Source organism: Gallus gallus, chromosome 1 (assembly GCF_016699485.2).
Source record: "Gallus gallus isolate bGalGal1 chromosome 1, bGalGal1.mat.broiler.GRCg7b, whole genome shotgun sequence".
In the NCBI taxonomy this organism is placed as follows: Eukaryota; Metazoa; Chordata; class Aves; order Galliformes; family Phasianidae; genus Gallus; species Gallus gallus.
Window position 1 is genome coordinate 11004472 of NC_052532.1, and position 20142 is coordinate 11024613.

Genomic DNA, 20142 nt, shown 5'->3' on the forward strand with positions numbered 1-20142 from the left:
AACGCCATCTCCACTTCTGAGACGCACCACCCATCATCTCACTGTGCTCACATGCACTGGTTGGTCCCCATAGAAGTTCAGCAAGCATCAAGGATGTCAGTGGGTGCAATTGTTTCCACATGGAGGAATTCAACAACACATCTTTGCTTCATATGCACTTCCATTTCAAATGCCATTCTGTCAGGCTGCCCCTCTGCTGACATGAGTCATACAGAAACAAGATGTAATGGAATATGGGGAGGAAGGTTGAGCCTCTGCTGCCATACCACCAACATCTTCCTCTGATGTTGTGGGCTGACATAATATAATAGGAGGCATTACTTTCGGAGCAGCCAGCATACTTTCACATTTTGAAATACACATTTAACATAGCAACATTTTCTGGTTTTATATCCTATTTTCCTACTTACTTGTATTAAATAGAGATTCAGATCTTTCAAGTGTTCTAAAACACATAAAAACTTTTCAGAGGAGCATTAGCACTAGCTGTAATTATAAGCACAAGCTATGCTTGCTTTCCACAGGACAATGCATTCTGGATTTGTTTAAAGGTTCTTTCCTCAAGCACATTAAGATAATCTCCAGAATTCGAAATATATTCTGATCCCCTTTCCAAGTTCTCCTGTAGTTTACTCCTATATTAATATCTTCGTGTCAGTTAATATCATGTTTAAATTTAAAATTAAAGATGACTCTGCATTTTAAATCTTCTCAGTGAAGCTTTTTAAAGTATTTTATAATAACTTTCTTTTTAGTTTCAGCTTTTGTATTAACACACTGAATACCATATTGCAAAACTGGATAAGCTTTGCAAGCATCTGTAACAATAGGCTACACTACCATCTTCTGGAAAGATGTGAAAATAGAGCATTTAACTATTTACAGTCTAATTTATTTATTTTTCCCCTGTATTTTCCTCATTATTTGTATACCACATACTGATATTTTCCAAGGAGTTTTGTCTGAACAGGAAAAACACCAAAATATTAACATTTATACCTAAGTATACCAATATACCATTTACAACTAAAAATATAAATATTTTTAAATAATTCTCTCCTTCAGGGGAGTTTTTATTTCCTCCCTTTCAATTACATCTTATATCATAATTCTTAACATTTCAAGGCTCACTAACAGTTTACTTGCACAGCATGATATCTTCTTGGATTAAGACAACTTTGTTGTTTGCTGTTTAGACCCTTATTTCCTCAGTTGCAATTCCAAATTTAGCTCTTTTATGTTGTCATCAAAATCAGCCTAGAAAGCAAGTTCATGCTGAAACCAAAGTTGCAAAAATTTCCAGTAAATGTATCCAAGCTTGTGGGTTGGCTTGTTACAGAGATAAGGCTGTTTACGAAGGTCAGTCCTTGGAAGCTAAGGGGCTGAATTTCAGTAGAGTAAGCCAGAAAGCGAAACAGTTTTGGATCAAATAAAGCAATGTAGTGACTGCAACTGAAACCGCAACATATTTCTAATGAAATGTAAAGTTCTATTTTAAACAAACCAAAAAAAAAAAAAAAAAAAAAGAAAGAAAAAAAAAAAGTATGAAGCAATATAGTCCTGATATTAATGCTTCTCTAATTTCACATCTGATGTACTGAATATTTTATAGGACATTGGTTTTAGAAAAATGCTCAGATAATGGTAAAAAACTCTCTGTTTGAATGCATTTCTACAGGCACAGCGGAAGTTGTTTAGACTTGTTAGTGTGGGTTTTTTTCTGTTTTTGTTGCATGAAGAAGTATGGACAGATAAACTGTTTCGCCTGATATTTTAGTAGAATTCTGTGTCTGTGTTCACGATCTTTGTAAAAGAATCACTGCCGAATAGGAAGCCAGCACAATGACTGCACAGTTGAGGTGACATCATCAGGAACTTGGGAGAAAAGACTATTGTAATGATAACAAGAAGTCTGTGAAAGACAACTTGTTGAGGAGGCACTGATAGCAATGTTTTGCAGTATATTAATCCAAATATGAGTCTTTGTAGGTAAAAATGTGGGGCTTTACTTAAAACTTTTCTTCCTGTAGGACTAGAAACAAATTTTATTTAAAAATATGAAATATTCAGGTAAATATAAATCTGAATGCTTATAGGGACTGAAACAAACCACAAAAAAATACTGAACAAGTAGGATAATGTTTTTTATTTAATTTAAATAAAATGGTCAATTTTAATTTGAATGGACAAATAGTGGATTTTTTAAACCTTTTTTTTTTTCTAAGTTTTTTACAGTGTGTATTTGTTATTACTTCTGTCCTGAGTTTTCTTGCATTTAAATCCTAAAACGCTTAAGAAGAACACATATTCTGTAACAGAATTGTATCTCTAAGCTAATTTCATAGGTTTAGTTGAACTGATGTTTGGATTAATTGAACACACAGGAATCATGAGCATAATCAGATAAAAATTATTACTTGGATTCACTTGAGTACCAGCAGAAAAACTATTCTCATTATAACCCCAGATGTAGTGGCATTTGTCCAGGACACTTGGCGTAACAAACTTCATCTTGCAAAAGCATCAAGGGAATTTCCATTATCATGTTGTGAGGATTGTTTTGTGATCTAAGGTAAGATGATTACTTCTAGATCATCTATATGTATATGTTTCTTGATTTTTACTACTGATGTGCCAGTAATGAAAAGAAAACCCATAATGGCACGCTCTTTTTTTTTTGGTCAACCAGGTAAATAATTCTCTATTAGTTTGAATCTCATTTTACTGGGCCATTCATCATTGTTTTCATACACTATTAAACATAGTGGCAGTCCTGACTTTATGTCTGTATATCCTGTAATGATTTTGTTTTTTGTAGTGGGTGGTTCTTCTGTTTCTTTGTATTTTGTTTGTATGTTTGCTTTTGTTTTTGTTTTCCCAAATAAATAACATTTTTGCTTAGATTTTATTTATGCATTTGAATTTCTATGTATTTCAATTCCTATAATTATGAATAAGCATGTAGGAGAAAATAGAAATCAGAAGATATAAGAATTGAGATGCTAGTTCTGTAAGATTATTATATAAAATTATATAAATTTCTTACCTGCACATAAACAGGCATATTGACTGCACTTGAACTATTCACTTGTTAAGTCTTGTATCACTGTTAATTAATCTTTTAAAAAGTAAATATATTATATACCAGGCATCATTATACTTTCCATGTGCTAATGAGAACGAACTTAATCATAACTTTTTGCATTGTTCATTGAAAACTCTATATTCAAACTCAGTTTTTCTTGATCTATCCTAAAAAAAAGAATAAGTTTTCTGTGGATTGACTGACATTTAAAAACAAATAAAGAAGACTTCTTTATGCATCAGTGATTGGACTATCAACTTGGGAGACTCTGGTGTAGTGCTGGCTTGGTAACAATAAATCTACTTTCTCATGTATAAAATACAAACAACATCACAATCCCACTTTATAGAAGCAGGAAAAGGTACTACTGAATGCATTCAAGTTTGCATCCTAAAATGCTGAGATTATAAGGGCTACAGAAATTCTTCAGAGAGATGTAGTCCCTGGGGGAAGTTAGTCAAGGCTCTGTCTGATGCAAGTTATGCAGGAAAATAGGTACACAGAGAAAGGGTAAAAGAAAGGCGAAAACTACTTTTCGTTTGTTTTCAAATGTTTGCATCACATTACATTAGCAAATGCATTTTGTGTTTTTTGTTGTTCTTTTTTTCTAATAGTGTTGCATGTTTAGTATCAATTTTCTGTACATACCAATTTTGAAGTGTGAACGCTCACAGCAGTTGCATTTAAAATTTAGGCAGGGTAGTTTAGTATCTAGCTTTGAAGAGAAGGAGGGCTCGAATATAAGAGTACAGCACTCCAAACATTTTGTACCAGAAGAGTCTGTAGGTAGAAAACTGGCCCAGCAAAATTCACAGCTGTTATAACAATGCATTGCGTGAATCGACCTAAGCATTCAAATGAGAATGAAGTGATTCCTTTTGACGTCATTATTTCAATTACAAATGGAACTTACGCATTTCAAAATATTTAATTTTAAAGATTTTAACTTCTTGTCTTGTTTGGGACAAAACTGAACTTCAGTACTTCTAGGGCCTCACAGTTTACGTAATAATAATATGTGTGATGAAACTATTGTGCAGCTCTTTATTTAGTGAAGTACGATAACAGAAAGGATTTGCTAAACAAACTTCTTGATTCATTTTGGATATTTACTGTGCAGCTTTTTTTAAGTAGATTATATAAATAACTAAAGTAAACGTGATTTATAATTAATGGTACTGTTGTTCCCTGAAGGATGGAATACAAAACTTAGATGTTTAAAAAAGCCTGGCTTATTATTGTCCAACAAACACAATTTGTGTGGGGAAACCAGAGGGGAGTGTTCACTATGGGAGTTACTGTTTTCTATGTGGGAAAAAATATTAGAAATAGATGTCATGCAATTTGGTGACAGTGATTTATCTTTCTACAGCCTTCAGTGATACATGATGAAAATGTTCTATGCCGAGGTAAAATGCAACATTAATGTATGAACTGTTTATACAGTTGTTTTGGTGTTGTTGTTGTTTTTTTTTTGTTTTTTTTTTATCAGGTTCATCATGCAGTTGCTGTAATTAAGAAATTATCTTCTATTTATATTAAACATATATACAAGTGTAACATTGTGAATATTGCCACCATCATACAAAGAAATCATTTTCTACTGAAATGTTCCTCACGTACAGTTTATAAGCATAGTCTGCCTCTCTGGCTTTCTCTACCTTTCTTTCTATCTTGCATTCCCATGAATAAGAATGAACAATTATTTGTTCTTGGCTCTCCTAAGAATGGAGTGGAGGAGAAACTTGACTTCTGCCCTTCAGTGTCTCCTCCTCCTCCAGTTAAGTGCAGATGTCAGAGGCATGTGCTAGCTTTCAGCCATCCCTGTTATATCTTAATCATGTTCATCTCTGAACTTACTAATTCCCAAGAGTCAACAAAGAGTAGCTGAGCTGTAGAAGCAGTTATGGGAAAGAAGAATAAATAGCACAGATGTCAGGAATTAAATCTAGACCGTATTTAAATTCTCTCCTGCTTCTCATGGAGCTCAAATCTCAGTTGCTCTCTTCACAGTCACAACCCAATGGCTTTATTTTTCTTACATCAGCCTTAAGTGCAGCTCAGAGAGTAAGACAAGCAGGAGAATTGCACATTTGTGGGAATGCCCCACATACCTCAGAGCAGACTTTCCTTACTGATGGGAGCTCACAAATTTTGGTAAGCAGCGGATCACTGTTTTCCTCTATGGACATGGATTGGAATCTGTGCTCAGATATGGGTGGGTGATAGAGTGAAAACCAGAAGAGAACAACAGAGTGAAAAGGAAGTGCACTGAAAAACACAGAGAGAAGGATTTTCGTCCTCTGGTGAGGCTGGTTATAAAACACAGGTCTCAACAGCCAGCTTTTAACTATGGGTGAAAAAGAAAACTTTCTAAAAAAATGAGGTTCGTTTTCAAGGTGGCCACCAGATGACAGTAGTGAACTATGAATGATATTTTTTTTTTTCCAAGAGTCTCCAAGAATGACTAAACAGCTTTGGGCACATTTGAGGTATGCTTTGCACAGCGGGCAGGCTTCTTCTGTGAGGGAAATGATGGGATTCATTTTCAGATGGCATGAAGTTCAAAAGACCAGTACCACTGCTATGTGCACAAATTGCAGGCATAGCTGCATCATCAATGTGTTGAATTCTATTGACATTAAAATATCATCACTCTAGCGCCTGGGCTATCACATCTCTCTATGTAAAACCTGGCTAGGCAAAGCTGTCTGAACACTGAGCACTCATTTGTTAACATTTATTTGCATTCCCACCCATTGTGTAATTCAGTTGCCTCTTCTCCATTATGTTAATGATGTTTGGAAATAGGGGACAAAGAGGGTTTTCTTCAATTTTATTTTATGTATATGTGTGTAGTATCATGATAAAATCTCAATTAAGTTTTCATTGTCATTTCTTTTGCATTTCAGTAACAGGCCTGCAATACTTCCTTAATGGTAAAACATGAAATACAAGCATTGGATTATAACACAATGATCATCAAAGAATATTCAATGTTAGATAGAGTCAGCATCGGTAACACCCAGCTCTTCAGCTGTCTTCAGTGTGAAATTAAATTATCTTAATAAAAATCAAGTATAAGCTGTGTCTTATACACAGTATCAGGATGCCATAATTTAAACACACTTGAATGCTTTGCAACAGGCTTTGAATGTAATTTCCATTTTAAATAATGTATTAGCGCTAATGTTATAAGCTGTTGATATGTACATACTTCTTTCGTTTCTTAAAACGATTGGCAAAATGCCCAAAGCAGATCAACAGCACTGCTAACTGAATTGCCTTCCTAATTGTGTCTCAGTCATCTTAATTAAACAAACAGATGCTTGATAAATTATTCTGTGTTAACATTTGACACAGTCCCTTCAGTGAACATTTGAACAAGATTTCCATTTTATTTTTCATTGCCTTACATTGAACAACTGCAGGTTGTGGCTCTGCAAACATGGGCTAGGTTTAAAAAGAAATGGTTGACCTTGGGATAAAACCGCACAAGGTTCTTGCTGGTTGTTTTCCACCAAAGCTATTTTTCCAACAGGATATTGAGTTTTCTTTAGAAGGAAAGTTTTTGGAATGTGCTTGTTTTCTTCAGACAATTTAATCTTTTATTTTTGTTGGAAAGAGAGAACACCTGACAGCTGAAAAGCCTTAGGCTGAAAACAAAACATAACAGGAAGATTTGGAAATGCCCTCCAGCTCCTAACATCACAATCTGGGTCAGCCCTCGCCCTCACACCACACTATAATCACATGACTCCCTCGATGCGCTCCAGCCTTCAGCAGGACAGAGCTGTTCAGTCTGGAGTCACTGGGCTGCAAGGCCAGGAAATGAGGCAAAAAACAACTTTTATAAGCCTTTGAAGGAATATTTTCAAGCAAGTGTTTCAGACTGCAGTTGAGGTTTGTGAGGAATGCTTTCAGATAGGATTTTTTCTCCTGTTTTTGCAGAGTTCCGTGACCTGTCTTTTAGTCTGTAGTTTATAGTTCCGTGACCTCTTTGCACAGAAAAATTCAACAAGAGCCAGGCTGGCATGTCCATTCCTGGGGGCAGGTAATGGGTGAGAGGGGCTCAGGATCAGACCTGGTGAGGGGAACTAGGTCAGACAGCCTGGGATTGCCAGAGCATGATGAGGCCTAGCCAGAAAGTCAAGTCAGTGAACCAGATTCAGATGAGCAGAGTGAACATCTAGAGCCAAGCAAGAGTGCTCTAGCATCAAAGCATCTTCAAAAGGAAGGAGAGAGCTCCTGCATGGTGACCCTCAGCAGAGCTGCTCATGACTTATGCACAGCATTTGACAATGTCCCACATTACATCCTCATTACCAAATTGGAGAAAAGTGGATTTGATTGATGGATCACTCACTGGATATTGAATTGGCTGGGTGGTTGCACTCAGAGAGTTGTGGTCAATGTCTCAAGGTCCAAATGGAAAACAGTGATGAGTAGCATTCCTCAGTGACTGATGTTATTCACCATCTTTGTAGGTCACACGGACAGCGGGATCGAGTACACCCTCAGCAAGTTTGCAGATGACACCAAGCTGAGTTGTGCAGTTGACATGCTAGAGGGAAGGGGTGCTAACCAGAGGGACTTGGACAGGCTTGAGAGGTGGGCCCATGCCAACTTCATAAAGTTCAACAATGCCAAGAGCAAGGTCGTGCACCTAGGTCATGGCAATCCCAAGCACAGATACAGGTTGGGCAGAGAATGTCTTGAGAGCACCCCTGAGAAGGATTTGGAATTGTCAGTTGATGAAAGATTCAACATGAGCCAGCAATGTGCACTTGCAGCCCAGAAGGCCAATTGTATCCTGGGTTGCATCAAGAGAAGCATGACCAGCAGGTTGAGGGAGGTGATTCAGCCCGTCAGCTCTGCTCTCATGAGACCCCATCTGGACTACCGTGTCCAGTTCTGGAGCCCCCAAACACAGGAAGGACATGGAGCTGTTGGAGTGGATCCAGAGGAGAACTGCAAAGATGATCAGAGAGCTGGAACACCTCCCGTGCAGGGGACAGGCTGAGAGAGCTGGGGCTCTTCAGCCTGAAGAAGAGAAAGTTCTGAGGAAGAGCGGCCTTCCAGGACCTGAAGGGGGCCTACATAAAAGCTGGGGAGGAGGGACTTTTTACTATTATGATTCTTGAAAAGATCTCTTTGCTTGAGGAGGAAAAAATAACCAACAGTGGTTTTAGAAATGACTTAAAGTTTATTTACATTTTTATTTTATTTATTACTTATGTATTTATTTATTTACTTTTGTCCCCCCCCCCCCCCCCCAAAAAAAAAAAAAAAAGACAAAAATATATCATCAGTTATATATGCAGGAATATGCAGAAAATGCACTAAGAGGAACATTTGGGTCACTGCTGAAAGTGAGTAAACCCAGATATGCTCATATCTGCACGTGTAAGAAAGCTGTTCATGTACCTGCAGTTCTTCTTGCACTGCAGAAACTTGGGAGATGGTTGGTGGAGCCCACATAGCTTCAGCAACCAGAATGGGATCACTGGATCACAGGTACAGAGATGCTGCTAGATGGAAGAAGTGGGTCTGAGACCCTACAGTGTAGGGTGGGATCCTAGTGAAATGAAACTTACAGGGAAGAAGGACAGCTTTGAGACTCTTGGACATGTTGGAATACACCTTCTACGCCAGGAAAGTAAAGCAGAACTTACCTTTGAGAAGCGCTGAGGAGATTTTTGTTCACCTGTCAGTCAGGTTTAAATACATACTTTTTTTTTTTACCTTGCCAGGAATTCTGCTGTAGGATTAACCATGTTTACCTATTCCCTAAAATCCTTTATGTCTCTGATGTTTTGGATTACCATACAGTTTTAATGTTACTTTTTTCTCCTTTGTAAATAACAGTACTGTTCACTTGAAATAATGCATATCACAGATGTTAGTAGGAAAATCTTTTTCCTTTAGTGCTTTTTTAGAGAGGCTGATTTAATTCATTTATAGCTAACAAATGCCATCTAGTGGATTTTTTTGTGCTTAGTTTAAATCTAGTAGCTGCAGTAAATCTGGTAAAACATAGTAGCTCAGCATGAAACGGCATTCATAACAGTCTAAAATAGTAAAGAAAGGCAAACTATATACTTTGGACATACTGTTGTCATTTCCACTGCTTTGGTGGACTCAGAGGTAAATGCATATTGATCTGGTTGTAGCCAAGTGTGGTATCTTCCTACCAGACAACCATTACGTAATCAATAGTCCAAATCAAGTTACAGAAACCGTGCTGTACTTACTACATAAAAAGTATATGCCCACAGTAAAACTTTTCCATATATTTCTTACCAATATTAATTCCTGCAAGCAAAATCTTAGACACTGCTTGCATTTAGTTGAAAGCAATGGAGTCAGGCATTCAGTTACTGCAAATTCATGAAATTGAAACTGTTCTCAAAAGCAAAGATTTGCAGACCCTATGAACAGCCTATATAAGCATTAGAGCGTATGCATGGACACATATGTACATACACACTGGGAAACCAATTGACTGTGGAAGAATTTGTGGGGGTGTAGAGTCACAAACAGAACTGGGAACACACGGAAGCTATTGTTATTTCTCTGGACACACAAATGACCAAGTAGAAAATTTTAAAGCAGTACACTTACACAATGTACATAATTAAACTGCAGGATCCACTGTTGTGGGATTCTGATCACAAGCATAAATGAATTTAAAAAGCAGTTTATACAAATTCACCTGAGATAGAGCCATTCTATGATGGATAGATGTAAATGTGTATCATGCCTAAATGTAATGTCTAGTTCAGGATTTCTTACAGTGCCTAAAGTTGGCAAAATTGTCTACAAAATGAAAAATTACCCTATGTTTTTCTCACTTTATGTACTTTTTTCTTGAGAGATAAGTTACTCTGGGACTTTGATTCAGTACTTTGTGTCTATTCTGATGATCTTACTGAGCTCAGAAACATTTTAAAGGCTGGTTAATTTATCAAACTAGCTTTCTTATATCGGGGTTTCCTATAATAAATATGTATAATCCTTTACCAGAAGGTACTAAATATCCACTGCTTTTATACAACATATGCACTGTGTATCCACTCATTCACTGAAATTCTGCCCTCTTTCACACTTTTGACTTTAATTTCTTACTCTTTTTTCTTCATCCATCTTCTTTCTAGCCTGACTAAACAGGCCAGAGTGCTCTTCATATTGAGATTATCATCTCATTTGGACAACTACAGTGTATGAATAAGATGATAAAATAAATTGAGTTTACCTTTTGCTAGTTGTTGTACATGTAAAATTACTTTGAGGTTTCCCCTTTGAGACCAGCCTAATAAATCACTTTGTATACTGTGAAGAGTATTTGCCAGGTAAATGGGGATGAAAGACTGGTTCATTGCAACTCACATGTTAATTCTAAAGAGAAACAGATTTTGAGGAACTCTTAGTCTCAGTTTATCCTAAAATATTTTGCATTCCTACATAATGAAGTTAATTTAAAAACACATCTATGTTGCTTGATGGGGAAGAACAGTGAAACCATGTCACTCATGAGCCCACTCGCTACTAGTGAGGATGCAGAGTAACTCACCAGCACTGTAACTGGTCATACACTAGCATAGACTTAGAAAGAGCCACTTAGCAGTTTAAAGGCTAGAATACAAGATGAATAGTAAGTTTAAAGGTCTTTCTAGATTGGGAAGGTTTAAAACTTTCATCTCCTGCCCCCTAGGAAAGCTCTTAACTGTGGTGATGAGCTGCATACAGCACTGATTTTTTTAGGTCTGGATCACCAGATAGATACATTGTCAGAAAAGAGGTAACACATTGGCAGAGAAGTTATCAACCTTTCCCTGACAACTCTGTGGGAAACTTGCTAGGGTGTTTCAGAACTTTTGTCTTCTTCTCCCCCACAACAAAGTGTTTTAAATACATTGGCACCCAGGTGTCCAGGTCATCTATCTATTGCCATTGTACACCTGTGCCAATTAGACTACTACTGCTTTGCCTGTACTTGTAATTACCTTCTAAACTCCATCACACTTTCTCAGTTCTATTGAGCTTGTCTAAACTGGGAAGCAATGGCTATGCAGTGCACTGTCCAACGTCTTTGTGCCAATAAAAAGAAAAGTTAAGGACAGTGCTGGTGCAGTCTATGAGATCATGCTGTAGGACAGCACTGACTTACTTTTCCAGAGTATACTAAAAAAAACGAGTAAAATTCCTTTTGTCCAGAACTTTTTGATATATTGACCATGTTCTTTCTTTGTTTTTATTATTATAATGAGATTTCTAGGAATGTAAAGGTTTTACACAGCGTGTTGCCTAGAAAAGAATGATTAATGCACTTCCACATTAAATATACAAAACAGTTCATGAGGTTAAAAGGGTAGCATAATAAACACATTGCACAAACTCGCACTTGCTCAACTTTTTACATTCAGATCTGCCAAAGAAACAAAATCTGATTAATGGAGCTACTCTGGTAGTTTTCATATGAACTAATCAAGTCCCTTTTTCTAGACATGAATGTCATAACACAACTTAAAAGTATATTTACAAAGTTTTCATGAATTTTATAGTAGAATTGGGGTCACTAACGATCTGGATTAGAGTTTCTATTCCATTTGGCCCACATAAGTCTAGAAACATCATTTTAAAAATACGTGCTCTGTGTTTACCTTGATCTTCAGTGTGATTAAATTAGTTAAGTTGAAATAATAATAATTAAAAATCACTGATCAGAAAAGAAAAACAAAAAAGCAAACAAACAAACAAACAAAAAAACAATAGCAGAACCAAAAGTTTAATAGGTAAGTATGCTATGCTTTCAGTAACTGATTTTTCATATACTCGGATGCACAAACAAAACAAAGGATTTCAGGAATACTGAAAAACTAATCAGTTTTCAGAATGTGGTTCAAAAGGACAAACAGTTAAGTGTCTGGCCATATCTGCTGCTTTTGTTAAAGTATATACATTTTCATACTGTTCTTTAAGTAATTTAATAAGACAGGATGAGTTGGTGCATCTGGTGAAAAGAATGAATATAATGTGATTCTCAGCATTACAGTTAAGATGTTTTTTGAATGTGAAAATCATAACAGTTGCAGAACGCTTTTAAAAATTGAATGGTGATTTGAAATATTTCAGTGAATTGAGAATGAAAAATAGAAAGGAGTGAGAGTTTCTAGGAATAAGAGCCTTAAGATATGTTCTTATTAAATTTAATTTTATCTGACTGATTTACCAGAGAGGAGATCAACCACTGAGATTTGATAGGTAGGAGAGTATGAACAACAATTTTAAAAGCATCCTTAAAACCTTCTGAAGGGAGAAGAGAAATATTTGTCAAGTAGCAGGTACCATTTACACCTTTACAGGACTGTGGCTGGACAAACGTATTTGAGACACCAGTTTTTCATATCTCCAATGGTCAGTTGAGGTGCTTTAACCACAAATCAAATTAGTGTTTTCTTTCACTGAGCACATAAAAACAGTTATTTATTTATTTATTTATTTAATATCTCTAGTGGTGGGTAATTGTCACGGTAATTGTTTCATGCACGCTTGCAAGTGAGACTTTAAGAAAGATAGATAAATCACTGCTTGGACTGATCAACTTGATATAAATCTTGATCAAATTGCATGATAGGTATGAAGACAGTCTTGAAACCATACATGAAGGCATGCCACATGTACCCAATGAATAAAGGCAGCAGTTCTACATAAAGCAGAGTATGGGATCGTACATCATCTTAGCTGTGAGTGATGCAAATATGATCTTTTCCTAAAGAGGACCTTTCAGTAGAAAACAATATAGAGATGGATAACCTTCAGTGTTAGAAATTCTCTCTTTGAATTTAAACATAAATCCAAATCTTTGCTCAATGATGGTGGATAAAAAGGTAAAATTTATGTTAAAGATGGGGTGCTGACCTCATATTATTTTGAACATCATATAAAGCTATAGTACTCTAGAAACAAATAAAAAGGGAGATCATATTTAAAGGAATATATATATATATTTATTTTTTTTTTTGAAAAATGTACCTTGTGTTGGGTACTTTCTGATTTGAATGAGATCTATTTTCACCTCTAGAGATAAGTTCATCTATCACAAATGGAAGTTCTCATTTAGATTTTGAGTGTTTCTTTCAATGTGCACACAAATAAGCTGTATCACGTCAATTTTTGAAGTGAGACACTGAGAGAGCGTCTCAGTTCCTGCCTCCAGAGATCCATCCTTGCCAACAACTCCCCTGATGAGGAGTATGGCCCTAGCATAGCCTGCTAAAGAAGGGGAGAGGTCTTGTAAGACCAGAGAATGGGATGGGATGGTCCAGTAGCCATCCTCTGGTTTACAATGAGAACTGCCCCCAGCCATTCAGCCCAGATTAGGCCATAGTTATGCCTCTGTCACTCCCCTCTGCTTATCTACGTCTAACTATGTGCAGCCTATTACTGACGTATGACCAGAATTTGTCAGACAAAAGAGAATGTGCCACCTTTGGCAAAAGCATGGAGATCATAAAACTGTGTGATGACTGATGTATAAACAATCCCTTTTGGTTTTGGGATCTGAAAATGAAGTCTTAAGGAATCAGTGGAAACTTCTCTGTGTTTCTGCAAAGTCACAAGCCACATGCTTTTCACACCTCTGTTTATATCTTAGTCTGTATATCTGTAACAGTTTGCCCCCCTCCCCACTTCCCACCCACCTTTTCTTATCATGGCAAACCACATGTTAAAAGGGCTCTAAAATCAGGATGCTGGAGGACAGTTTTTGGAGCTCCCCTCAGCTGGGCTGTGATCCTCTGCCAGCTTGCAAGACCTCAGACCCCATCCTGCAATGGATGCATTGACGAGACAGGTTGTATAACCTTTCCTACACCAATTTACCGTCCCCAAAATTTGCATAACATTACTCAACATAATTTACCCATTCCTACTCTAATTTGCCTCTAGAATACTGGTTAGTCATATGCAAATACATTGCTTGTTTAGAACACATGATTATAGATCATATGTGCAGCAGCTTGCTCAGAACACATTTAAGAAATTGTTTTGGTGCACCTGACCTGTGTCAGTGGAGTGTGCTGTAGTCACTCTCTTCCCACTTTTGGGAAGAAATTGGTTGAAATAATCCAGGGAATTGGGTGTGATACCTGCCAAATAAAATCTTGATTCTCATTTTTGATCAATCTTATTGAAGCTATTTCTTTCCCACTGAAATGCACTGATAGTTGCATTTCTCTGAGGTCTATTAGTCTATATCATCTATATAATGACACATACATTTTCACTGGGAAAATGAGCAGTTTAAGAGAATTTGTCCCTGTCTGCTCATCTCTGATTGTGATTAATTACATTTCTCAGCATGACAATAGACTGAAATAAACTAATTAGACGACAGACTGAAAACATAAACTGAAAAGGACTTTGTTAACTCCATGTTGCTGCCTTCTCTCTGACATGGATTAAAAGAAGAGAAACTCTACACTCTCTGTAGAAACATAGGTATTGCTGGAGAGTTTCAGTAAGTGTGATTTTGTATTATTAAATCATTCATAAACTGCCTCATTGATTCTTAAATTTTCCAGAAGCTGTTGCTTTCTGTGCCTCATCTGCAGCCTTTAAGAGTTTCAGTGATTCTGGGAGTGCTGCTACTAAGATGATCTTGCAGCTTTGTTCCTTTGCTAGCAATCCCAAAAAAACAGAGTGCCAAGGATTCCCATATATGTCTCATTCATTTACGTATGTCTGCTCATTTGGCTAGAATTTTTAATAGTAGTTGAATGTGACAGAAAATCACCACATAAAGCCATCTTTTCGTGTCTCTCTTCGAGTAACTTAAGTTTTACAGCTCTAGTTTATTTAAAATGCAGGAAGGTGGGGGGAGAATCTATCCTATCTTTCTTCTGCTGCTTCTAAAATAACAGATCTCTGAAAAGTAGAAGACTGACCTGAGTGTATGTGCTTAACTATCTGTTTCATGTCTTCAGGTTTTTCTCCACAAAATCTATAGGTCCTGTGGTTGGTAGAATTTATAAGGGTACAACCAATTCTGCTCTGCATGCAACTTGAACTGCTTTCAGTGCTCATCAAACTGGTATCCAAAAATTTATTTGGGCTTGTAGATATACGTGAGTAGTTGATTTATGTGCTTACTGATTCTCTTTTTTAGACCATCAAAAAGACACAACACCAAATTCTCTAATGTTAATAACTAAGTGGAATGGTGCACATGAACTCACGTTCTCCCTAAATATTAAGTTTACCAAATCTTGGGATAAAATAAAATAATCCATAATGGAATTTTTATATATGTAGTTTGAATTTCATTGCAAACCACAGAGAAAAAACAACAGAAGTTAAACAGAATATTTAAGCCACCAAGACTTTAAAATAACTCACTATGTTAATCACGGTTTTTAATTTCCCTATTAAGGGTAGATACAAAGACACCATTAACCACATATACCGATTTTAAACAAACTTTTTTCATTACACTATAGTACTCAGTCCCCTAAAAATATGTTCAGATTGATTTAAAATTAAATCTATCATTTATTTAGTTTCCAAATATATAAAACACAATGGAAAATATTTCTAAAAAGAGCAACTAAATAAAACAGTAGAGTTTTATTTTATGGAGTGCTTTCTATTAAAAAAATACTTCATATTGTATGCTTTTACAGACTTGGATAAAAGACTCAGAGCTGAGTCTGCTTTCATTCAAAAGGAAAGTAGAGTTGTGTTAGCACATGTGTTTGAAAAGTTTAATAGAGATATAAATATCTACATATATAACTATACAGTCAGTATTGCCTCAGAGTGTTTTCTTCTTCCTGGATAGGATTATCATGGACTGCAGGCAAGTTTGTATACCTATAATATCTTCCCTCTACTAATCCATTTAAGATGCTTGTCTATATACTACTATCGGTGTTTCCCCACTCTATATGCTGATCTATCTCATCTTCAGGCTCTTCAGTCCCACTGGGATCTGAATCTGCACTGGCCCTTCCAGCACCCACACAGAGCCACACATTTTTGCAGTTAGCTCCTATATATTTATAAAACGACTGTGTATCTCATTTTCTCATAGTTGAAACAAGAGTAAACTTCCAGGAGCATTTTTTGCAAGGACTTTGAGAATAGTGGTACAGGCCACTCATTTGAAACAGTCTCATTTGTAGTTTACAATATTTCACAGTCAGGCAAGATGCTGAATATAGGAGATGTGCCAAACATCATGTTTCTTATACCCGTAAATAGAAACATCAAAACTTCCTCTTGCCAGTAACTCTGCCTTCCAGGCCTACAAAAGAGCTTCAGAAAAACTATTGTGCAAACAATCTTGTTAACAGAAGGATCTGATCGTAGTGATTGCATGCTATTTAATGATGGCTGCTCTGAAAGTAATACCTTTTATTTTATTATGTTGGACCATGACATCAGAGGCAAATGGTGGTACAGCAGTACAGGTTGAATGTTCCCACTAATATTCTGTTACATTTTGTTGCTGTGCAACAGATGGCAGCAGAGGGACAGTCTGACAGAACTACGTCTGACATGAAATTGCGTTTGAAGCTAAAGTGTGTCGTTGAATTCCTCCATGCTGAAAAATTAGCATCCCTTGACATTCACTGACACTTTCTGAACATTTATGGAGACCAAACAGTGGATATGAACACAGTGAGGTGAATATAACATTCGCTCTCCAGTTAATTTTTCAGGTAGATGTAATTCCTGTGTTCCCTCTTGTCACCATGTTTATCTCATGCTGGGTAAAGCACAACATACGCTGCAAGCAAGAGATGAACAATTAAACAAACAGCAGTTACAATTTTTAAAGAAGGCAAAAGAAAGGACTCAGAGACATAGGCAACCATATATTTTGCTTCCAAATAGCTCCAAAAGTACTATAAAGATCTACTCACAGCAAACTCTGCCCGCAACAAAAAGCAATAGATATACTCCTAGTATTTTGTTTGGTTTTTTTAAGACAAAGCAGGTTCAGATGAGCTGAAGCAACAGCCTGTCTCACAAGAACAGGGCTCCACCTTTCATCCTTCCCCAAAGTCCCTATGTGTATTTTCACAGGTGATGTGTCATGCAATTGTCAAGCATGAAAGCCATTGCAGTTTAGAACAGGCATACTTAAACATTTTCCTTCCAAAAGTGGAAATTCACCATTATACAAAGGAAAAAAAAAAAAGTCTGTGACTGACCACACTTGCAATTTATTTCATATTTTTTGATGAATGTAGAAAAATAAATTAGAAAGTGTATGTTTCAGTTTATCTTTTTACAAAACAAACAAACAACAACAACAAAAAAAGTAAGCTTGTGGATATTTATGATGTTGGAATTTAGAAAACGTTTTGCTTTGTTCCCCAAAAATATTTCTTATATATTGTTTCAAGTATATAGGAGAAAGTTATAGGAAGAGAAAGTTGAAATGAAATTTAATCCAGCTGAGGTGAGTGTGGCCTCTGACATATGGAGGGATTTGAACTTGTCTCTTGTATGTCCCACTCTGGTTTATCTATTGAACACTTCTATTGTTATTCCTCTAGACCAATGAACAAGTAATTATTCTCATACACAGTCACCTCCAGCTGACAACTTTGATGTATACTGTTAACTTAGTCTGGGGCAACTTTAATGTTTGTTCTGTCTGTTCAAGAGCACTTGCTGAACAATATCTCTTACCCACAGGGCGTTTGTACTTTGTCACTTTCTCTAGTTCATTTTTGTCAGCTAAAGTGATAGATTAATGATGTATCAACACTCCCTCTGCAGGGTCCTGACTGTGGATTTTACCTATTTTGATCTTCTTCAGGGGAAGAGAGGAGGGGAGAAATGAGAGAAGGCAAAAGAAAGAGGCCAGATTTACTTTGAAGAAAAACATTTAAAAGCCTGAAAAATTCTGAAAATGAAAAACATATTTTCTGCTTAGAATTAGTCCAGAAAATTAGCTGAGCAGTGAATTGCATAATTAGAGTTTCACTGAATCTTTTTTTAATTTTATTAGTATTACTTTTATAATACACTTGTATTTGAACAGGACATAGTAGACTCATAATAGTCTTTGTAATGACATATATTGAAAGATAGCATGATTTTATTCTACTTAGTACTTCCTTATTTAATGCATTAGAAGCTACTACTAGCTGTCTCTGATTTCGTGTGAAGAGATGAATACACTTCATGTTTCACATTGGCCAGAAGTTACTTGGTCTCCATGTTTTCCCATACAGCAAGTTCACCTGTAGACTCTTGGTTTCTCAGCTCAGCATGTAGAAGATGCATAGCACTCGAAGAGCACAGCTAGCAGAGGTTTCCTCAGCAAGTAAGTTCTGCAGTTTAACTTGTATCATATCTCATGAACTTGTCCCATCATATTTGTAAAATTTAAAGGGAATATATACAATATGGAAATTACTTATCTTGTGTGCCAGCTAGTCCAGAGATGACATACTAGAATATAGCTATATAATAATTAAGATTTACATTGTTTGAATATTTTATTCAAATAAAAACATCTCATACATATATATTCTTTGGATAAAATTCACTGTAAGCATTTGCCTTCACTCTCCTAAGCAATTGCAACCATTGCTGTGATGTCATCTCTAAGGCAAGATAACTTAATTAAGGGTCTTTCTTAAAAATAGCACTTAATAATTTAAATTTTGGGCAGGTGTTATGATTCTCCTCCAGACACTACCCAGAAGTAGAATGCTGATGATTTTACTAGACATTATACTCTATAAGCAAATAAGAACAGTTTTATTTCATAGAATATCTTGGGTTTGAAGGCACTTCAAAGACCATCTAGTTTCAACCTCCATGCTACGGGAAATGACACCACACATTATATTAGATTATCAAGGGGTCTTGAGCACCTGCAGGGATGGGGCAACCTTCACCGGGAAACCTGTTTCTGAACCTCACAACCCTCATAAGAAAAATTTCATTATGACATCTAAGGTAAACCTACTTTCTTTTAGTTTAAAACTTCTCCCCCTTGTCCTGCAACTATGCTCCCCGACCACAATTCCTTCTCTGGCTTCTTGTAGGTACTACAAGGCCACTATAAGGTCCCCTCAGAGTCTTCGCTTTTGTAAACTGAACAACCACAACATTCTAAGCCTCAGAACCCTCTCTCAGAGCCATGAAGATGATCAGAAAGCTGGAGACTTCTCCTATGAAGAAAGGTTGAGGGAACTGGGCTTGTCTACCTGAACAAGGCTCTGGGGACACCTCATTGCAGCATTCTAGTTCTTGAGGGGAGCTTATAAACAGGAGGGAAACTGACTCTTTACATGTTCTTATAGTGATAAGACAAGGGGGAATGGCTTTAATCTAAAAGAGGGGAGATTTTGGTTACTGATGAGGCAGTGGCACAGGCTGCTCAGATAAGTTGTGGATGTCCTGTCCCTGAAGGCAGTCAAGGCAAGGTTGGATGGGGCCTAGGGCACCCTGACTTAGTGGATGGCAATCCTGCCCATGGCGGAGGGCTGTAAGTAGATCTTTAAGTTCCCTTCCAATCCAAGTCATTTTATGGCTCTGTGATAATTCTATATACTAAGAATTTCTGGAAATTTAGTTCACTATAATTCCCAACTATTGGCGAGGTGATTAGTATGTTAGATTTTTCCTGAGAATACAATATAAAAGGTATAATTAAAGCTTGATTTAACTCTTCTACATCCATCACCTCAATAAAATGAATTAATCAAACCTGTAGCACATTTAAAAAAATCTCATTTCTCCCCAGAAAAAAACCCTATTTGTTCCATGAAACAATAGATATAAAAATATTAATATCACACAACAGTAAACTTGCTTAATAAGCAGTATCTCACCAGAAAATAAAAAAAATATCAAAGTCTATTTAATCCTAATATCACTAAATTTATCCTATTATGAGAGAGGAATTACATGGAAAAGTCAGGAATAGATTGAAGACAAAAGCTTGCATTGATATGAATGCTTTAAGTATGCTTTTTAATGAGCTGATAAGCTGGGTATTTCTTGCAGTTTATAAAACATTAAAAGGT